Here is an 8,785-nt window from a genome sequence, read left to right on the forward strand (position 1 = left end):
TCTCTACAGGTGTTGCCCAACCTGCTGAGTATTTCCAGCATTTTCTATTTTTATATCAGATTTTCTGCAGCCGCAGTATTTTGCTTATCAAGAGTTTCCTGTATGTGTGACTGTGACAGACAATTTGGTGCTTTTGTCTAGCTTTCCGGTTGTTATATATATTTAGAAGTTGTTGTTCTTGTAATTCTGATTTAATGACTATCCCTTCAAATCCACTACTCAAGAATGTTAATGATTAACTGAAGTTCAAATCCCTTACAAAGCTTATTTTGACATTAGTAGTAACAGGCTGGAAAGAGAAATAATCACACTTAAATAATACTGTGGTCAATTTTCATGTGACCATAGGGGAGGCAGGTGGAGCAAGCCCACGCCCACCTGATGGAAGCGACTAACCTTCATGGCCAAGTCTTATTACCATCCCATTGATGAGATACTCGCACATTCAGAGCAGCTTGATGATCAGAGATAGCCAAAGGCTCAGCAGTTAAACTGCGGAGGCCGTCTTTTCCAGGTTAAGCTAAGATGGGGGTAGGGAGGCAATCCCAGAGGAGGACCACAGAGGATCAGTCATTAATCACAGGGGTCATTAGTTTGTGGGGCTACCTCCTCTTCTCAGCGAAATAATTTACAAACCTATTTAAACTTTAAACCACAGTCCCCTTAAAGACCACAGATTAAGCCACTTTATACCAATGGGCAGAACGTGTGCCATGCATGCCCCAACAACCAGTACCTCAAAATGAATTTGGTGTTCTCTTTGGCATGATTGAACCCCAACTTTCATGGGTTAATGGGGCTGCTGCTCGATTCCAGTGGGCTTCAATGCCACCCAGTTTAGAGCTCCGACCAAAATGGCAGAGACCCCGATGTCAGCAAGAACTGAGCTGCCATTTCAATATTGTCCTCATCCTGCAGAGGGGATGGAAACCACCTTCACTCGGTGACAGGTTCAATTTGGACATAACTGACAAATTTTTTTTAAGTCTGACTGGTGGGATATTTAGAATCAAGGAAGTGTTTTCTGGGATATAACAAGGCGCTCTGCTGAAAGTGTATTTGGAGAATTGACTTAAAAGAACTAGTCAGTTTGAAACTCCTGAGAGAGAAAAAAAAATGAAATTCCAAGAAAAAGTTTAGATTAATTGGGCAGTCAAAGTGGTAAGAAATTCAAGGAAACACAAAATTACCTTTGTTCTTCAAATTGCATTTTAGGAATATTTTATTGATTTGAGGAGTTAGCTGAAAAGGCATCTACTGTGTGATGTTAATAATTGTGTATGTTCACCTGTTAATAAATTCACTCAATAATTTTAACCTCTACAAGATCTGATGTGACACTTTGCTGCTTTCAACATTAGAGTGAGTTCTTATGGAAACATAAAAAACTTAAAAGCAATTACTAAATAGGGTTTTCTATTTGCTTTCCCAAATATGTGACTAATAGTTTGCATTGGTTATAGGCTGAAGATAGATGTGCTTGAAAGATATGAGTTGGGACTTACCCATGCAAATGATATAAAGGTAAAGGCCAAAATAGTCTAAGATAAGAGGAATGAGCTTTTGCCTTAGTCCCAGAGGGTGAAAGATTTGAGCTGTACTCCAAACAGCCCCAGCATGTTGAGGCTAGAATATGGTCTGTAAGATAGGGTTGACTGTGATGCCTGTGTATAGAAGAAGTAATGAATAGCTCACTGGTAGTATTCCCATGTATGAGGCAAAAGGATTGGGCTCAGTCCCACCAAAAATAGCCCCAGCGAGGAGAGACCAGAGCAGCAGCTCAGGATATTGGTTAAAGTCCAATGGGGATCAGGGGTGGGGAAAGTCTTGTATCCAATGGATGAAGGCGTCCCCATCGTGAAGGTGAGTGGGGCTCTTTGGCCTTGGTTGCAGCCCATTTGAGGAGGAGAGGATGAAAGGTCATCAACCTGAAATGTTAACTCTGTTTCTCTCCACAGATGCTGCTTGACCTTTTTCCAGGGTCTTTTTTTCTTATTTCAAAAATAACCATGCAGGCAAAACACTTGAGTGGATAGCTACTTTTTTTTACAGGGGAACTTTTGACTTAATCCATTCACCAGGAACCTGATGAGATCAGGTGCAATGCTGATTTTACATCCCATAGGCTTTTATTCTCCATTGAAATCAAGGGAGTAATATCAGGCAGGGTTTAAAAATCAGTATTCCACCCGATCTTGTGGGTTTTCTGACTGCTGGGTTCATTTAAAATTGCCCCCTTTGCCTCCAGTCATCCGTTTAAACCAGTGCTGGCTGTGCCCTGCAACTTGCTCAGCTAATCTGAGTTCTATTATCTTATTTGATTTGTGTATATTTTTGAAACTGCTTTCCAATTGTCCAAAATCCAGATTGGCAGATGTCACACAAAGATCAAGGGTGCATAATAGGCTTTTAGTTGACATATAAGTCGTTTTATTGCACAATGAAGTGTAAGATGAGAGAATAGGACCTAGCCAGTTTTGTGTGTTAATCCCCATGATCGATTTGTGATTTAATCACACAGTACTGACTTCAGACCTTAGTACCCAATGTTAACTTTCCTGCAACAAAACACTTACCTGATCTGTAACCTGTCTGAATTTTAATTCTGCATTGTTTGTTATGCATTCAACTATATGTTGCTAAAACTAATTTTATAAATGCTATGGTTAATGCCACTAATGAAGTAATTCTATTCTATTCATATAACTATTGCATTTCTCATTCAATGTATTTATTGGACTTTTTCCCAAAAACCTACATAAATCTTCTAACTTTTAATTGATGTTTATTGTTACACATGTGCACAGGCCAAGATGGATTAAATAATGTTAGCACACTGAACGAATATAATTACATTGGAGTTCAGCCAACATTTCTTCATGGTGACATCTTGAGTTGCCTTCACCATATTTTTCCCCTGGAAATGTAATCCCAAACCTAGGGCACCCTCTTCAGGTAGATGTGCAGCATTACACTGAATTTGCTGAAATATTTCACCTCTTTGGGATTCCTGTCACGTTTCTGGTACTAGGCTTTCAGGGCCGTTACAGAGCACACTAGACAGATGTCAGAACACCACAAAAACTGCCCAGGAGTTGTTTCCATTCGGTCTTCTCTTCATGGTGCAATGTTGCCACGATGCAATGGTTGCCATTTGGGAGTGAAGTCAGCTTCTGGAGCAGTGTGAGCCAGTAATGCCTTTTATACTGTCAGCTCAGGGGACATCACAACACCAAACAAGTGGGCACTGAGATCGACCTGCCTGAATGCCAGTGAAATTCTGAATCTTAGTCTGCAGAAGCAACTCTCCTATTGGCTCTTTGTGACATTCAAAGCAGAGAGCAGGTCCAGTTCAAAAAGTTTGGGAAAAGTATACATTGCAACAGTTACTGTAGCCCGTGTAAAGTCCAAACAGTGTCAGGCTACTTCCTGAAGGTGATCTCACACCTGATGCCTAAACTCAAGCTCATGCCATTGATGCAAATTGTACACTGTAGGAGGAGGTCTTCATCACTAAGGCCTTGCACCACTGTCAGAAGACTGGCAGATAGCTAACATTATACCTATATTTAAGAAGATAGAACATTTCCAGAGAACTATAGACCAGTCAGCTGAACATCCATAAGAGGAAAAATATCGGAATCCCTACTAACGGAGATCAAAGAAAAACATCTAAACCAAAAATACGATTTGAATAGTCAACATGGATTTCAAAAGAGAAAACTTTACCTGTGCAACTCGTTCAGTGCTTTGAGGAGATAACAGCGAGAGAAGACAAGGGTTATGCAATAGATGTAATATATCTAAATTTTCCGAACTGTCTTCTGAGGCCTAATTAATAAGCTCAGGGCATGTGGGCTGGATTTTCATCTTTGAAGCGGGTAGTGAGAGTCACAAAATTTCCCAGCTCAGTCCACCCGCCTCAGGAGAAAGTGCTAGCAAGGGCAGTGTGTTCATTCGCAGGGGATGGCGGGGGTGGGGTTGGGGGGGGTGGGGGGGGGGGTGCAGGTGACCGTGCTAACAGGAGTCAGACCCACCACCCCAGGAAAGAGTTTCGAGGCAGCTACAGGGGCTGCTGGGTGTGGAGACGGGCTGTTTAAAAGGCCTACCTTGGTGCTCTGGGACTTTGTCCCAGTTATAATGAAAATAGAAAGGCCCTCCAGTCCTCACCCCTCATATCTCCCCCCCCCACCCACCCTCTCACACACTCCCCATGCCCCTTCCATGCCACCTCATGCTCCCCACCCACCCCTATGGCCCCTCATACCTTCCATGCCAAGCGATGCCTCTCCATCCACCCCAAGTCCCCTCATACCCTCCATGCTAAGCTGTGTCACTTCATACCCACTCAATCACTATACACTCTGTATAGAACCAATGAACCCTATAGTGGTAATAGTCTGTAGCCTGTATTGAAAAGCTTTAAAAAATAGTAACTCATTCATAACTTTCCACTTTCTGAAAAAAACCTCCTTTCATTACAGCCCATTAAAAGTGTCAATTATCCATACCCTTTAAAATATCAATAGAAGAAACTTCAAGCATTTGAAACCCCCTTATTTGTGTAAATTCACATTGTGTAATTGACAGAATAGATTAGAGAGCCAGGGTTGTCAATCAAATAATGTTTTCACTGGGGCACAGCTGTTTCAACATTTTAATGAATGTCTGGGCTCTCAGCCAAGACTCATTGTGCATTCTGAGACAATATTTTTTTGGTATTCTTCCTTTCCAATTATCAAGATGATGTCTTGAAATTCTACTCCAGCAGCATAAAACAAGCAATGGCAGATCCATCCCCTGTAAGACACCCTTGCACAATATTTATTTATGTAGGCGTCACCCCCATATTTCCTTCTCACCTCTTAAATTACATTGTGTGTACAGTTCCAAAGGTACAGGGCACACTCCAGTTACTCACCTGATCCCCTTTATGTGTGAAGTTAGGCAATGAGTGCCAGTATTCTCACACCACTATGACCATACCAGCTAAGTGCAGCAAGATCAAGGATTGAATCTGGGGCAATGTGGAAGATTTTCAGCTAGAGCCTGTGGAATTGCAATGCTGCATGATTCAGTAGCTTCAGGAGAAGAGAGGTGAAAATAAATTAATCAGCAAACTTGGCCTTAAGAGGTGAGTCCTGGGGTTTCTATGAATTTATAATCCAGTGGTTATATAATCAAAACCGTAGAACTTTGCAGCAGAAAAGGAATCCATTTAGCCTATTGGGGCCTGTGCCAGCCCTTTGCAAAAACAAATCAAAACTGATCCCACTGACCCGCTGTCTTCCCGAAGTCCTTTATATTCTCCTGCTTCAAATATTTATCAAATTATTCATTTAAAGATGTAATGGCCCCTGCTTTAATCATGCATTCCACTATCTGCCAACCCTCTACATAAAGAAATTTATCCTAATCTTTCTCCTCAATAATAGTTTTAAATTAATGATCACTCACTTCCGAACCTGATGAAATAGCTTTTTCATATACACACTTCTGTAAGGTGTTAGGCGCAGTTGGGTAGGTCTTATTAAGGTCTTTGTAGTCTTAGGTAGTTCAACAGTAAGTATTTAACTACCAGAAACTATATACATAGGTACAGTAAAGATCCAAGCTAGGAGCTGTCTCCATGCTTGCTTCTACACAAGGCTCTGCCCAACACTACAGTGATCCTTAGGTGTGGGTCATGTGTTCTTATACATCACTGTGTGAGTGGTACTGTACTCAGTCCCACATTAACCCTTTATGTACCAGACCCTTATACTACACCTCCCCAAGTCTTTATCCAATGCATGTATAAGTTATCTTAAGTTTACCCCATGTATTTACATCAATACTACTTCCCCATCTCTGCTCCTCAATTCTCTGAGTTCATAGGTTCAGGCAGTCTGGAGGTGTTATAACCCCTCCATATCTTGTTCTCAATACTGTCAGAGGAGTGGTAGTCTCTGTAGGTAAACTTTGTTGAATTGGAGGTTGTTTTGGAATCTGGCTGTCTTTTCATCCTTTTTTCCATTCTTTGGCATTGAATCACTCTTTGTTGATTCCTCAATTGTAGTGATAGATGGCAGTTGGTTTCTCCTGCTCTCTACGGGGTGGACGAACACTGAGCTCGTCTCTATAGTGTTTATTTCTCTTCTCCCTTTGTGCAGCTCGCCATGATGCATGCTAGGATGGAAGATTACTCTTCCTGTTGTGTGGCTGTGACTTGGTAGTAAGCTCACCTTTACATTTGACTGTGTGGTGTGCTGTCATCAATGGATGACTGCTACTCGGTTCCGGCATAATTTGTGGCACTGTCATGCTGGCTGGGGATTGGACCGTCTCCTCTGTGGTCCCAGGGTTTATCTCTCCAACTGGTTTCGGGGCCAGAGGTTGAGGCTCTTCTCGTTGCCGGTTCCTCTCTTGACTGTCACCTACTCGAGGTGTCATGGTAACCATCCGAGTGGCTGGTTTGACAAATGAAGGGCTTCTGGCTGCTGTAACAAAAGTGGACAAACCTGCTGTGCAAAAAGAGAAGACAATTCAGAGCTGAAGTCCCAGTCGAGAGAACCTTTCTTGGTGAAGCTGTCGGAAACTTGCAGTTCTGTGTAATTTACCACAGTGGTTGTCTTGACACCTTCTGCCATTTTGAGGAGATCAGGGCTGCACAGGCACCTCTGCACAAAAGAGTAAAAGACTGTTATCTGGACGACATACATCAGCTCGAAGACTTGTTTGCCACTAAAGCTTAATAGTTCCATAATCATGCCTGTGACAGGAAGCCAGATTCCTCCAGACCTGTAAAGCGGTGTGTCTGTTGTTTGTAGCCAGAGGCCTCTCAGCCATGGTCCTTTGTTCGATAGGATCGTAACAATGTCTCCCATGTCCAACTTAAAAGTTTGAGAGTGGCCATGAACTGAGATGTTCGCGTTCCAGAATGAAAATCCAGGATCTTTGACCTCATCCAAGAAGCATGGTGGGGTGTCCTCTTGGTGTGCTATTTTTACCTCGTGAATCCTCTTGGGATCTTCTGTGTGTTTTGATGTCTTGGCTTTGCACAGCTTCCCAAAGTGTCCCATTCAGTTCCATTGAAAACATTGGGCTGAAATTGCCAGGCATTGATAACTCCTTGTGAGGGCGCTTTGCTCCACAGCGCTGACATGGTCACTCTGCTAGTCAGTTAAAGTATTGCTTCCCTTGGCCTGGAGTGTCCCTGTTTCTGTGCTGTTTCACAAACTGGACAGTGGAATTTACTTTGTACCACAGTTTGCTTTCACCCCTTAATATAGATCTGTGCTGCAAACAGATTTCAAATTGCTTGATAATCTGTATGGCCTTCTCAAGGATTAAATCTTCCTACGTTTGAAGCTCGTCTGAGAGTGCATCATCTGCCACTCCCACAACTATTCTATTCCTGATTCGCTCAGATTTCAAGTCACTGTAATCACAGCCTCCAGCCATTCTGTACAGCACATTAATGAAGGAGTCGGCAGGCTCTCCTGGCTGCTGGGCATGTTTATTAAATTTGGCTCTTTCAGGAATTTTGTTACTTCCAAGGTTGAAATAAACATCAAATGATTTTAAACCTTCATCAAATTTTGCGGATAATTCGTTGATTCCTTGGTTAACTGTTATATCATCAGCTATCAGGCCTACCGCATAGAGCAGCGGGTTAACTTGTTCAGCTTCTGTCTTTTTATCCAGACCTGAAGCGATCATATATCTAAGGAATTTCTTTCTCCAGGGTCCCCAATTTTGTGATTCATCTGGGCCTTGGATAAGGCTACACTGATTCCATAGTTAAAATTTTAAAATTGCAGGTTCAGCTCTAAGAGGTTTCTGAAAAGTCATGATTGTGCAGCCGTACACTTCTTCGCAAAAGGATTTCCCCCACTTGCCGGTTTCGGTGGGCTCCTGCAGTGCAGACGTTCCTGATCTCAGCTTTTAAATTTTTTCAACAATGGCTGCCTTGGCCGACTGGTTAGAGTCTTTCCTGCTTCAGCGCAACATTCCCAGGCCTTGGAAGCGTCACTCCTGGCTTTTGCTGTGTTTTTAAAGCTGTCTACCCAGTTATGGTTAGTTTTAAATTAATTGTGATTTTTTTCCTTTGTCCGGAGCGAGTTTGGCCGTCACCTGTTCAGGCACTGACTCAGGAATCGGGTTTCTCGGACTGCAATTTCTGACCATTGCAGTGTTTAGCTTTTTTCAGGACCTCTGTTGTTCAGGAATTTTAATTTTTTTAGCTCACTCCTGCTAGGTCTGCTGACTCTGCACACTCTGGGGGGGGCGGAATTTTCCGGCAATGAGATTTTACATTCCTGCCAAAGTCAATGGAGTTCAGAATAGCTCACCTCATTTTACGGCCCTATCCCTGCTGCATTGGGACTGTAAAATTCCAGCCTGGGTATTCAAGCTGGACTTCCATTGGATTTAATTGAGTTTTCGCTGCAGCGAGGAATTTAATTTCGGCCTTCAGCTTCCAAACTTTTCTTTGGAATTTTCTCTGGCGATTTCCTTCTGCACTTTCACTTTTTGAGCTTTTCTTCAGGTCAGAATGCTTCTTTATTATTTCTTCAGTTTTCCAGGGTTTTAATTTTTCTCTGCAAGGTTTTGAGTTATTGCATTCACTGCCACCATGTTGCAAGGTGCTGGTAGGTCTTATTATGGTATTCATAGTCTTAGGTGGTTCACCAGTAAGTATTTATTAACCACTAGAAACCATGGACATAGGCACCGCAAAGGTCCAAGCTGGAAGCTGTCTCCGTGCTTGTTTCTATACACGGTTCTACCCAACACTACACTG

This window comes from Cetorhinus maximus, chromosome 17, assembly GCF_964194155.1.
Source record: "Cetorhinus maximus chromosome 17, sCetMax3.hap1.1, whole genome shotgun sequence".
In the NCBI taxonomy this organism is placed as follows: Eukaryota; Metazoa; Chordata; class Chondrichthyes; order Lamniformes; family Cetorhinidae; genus Cetorhinus; species Cetorhinus maximus.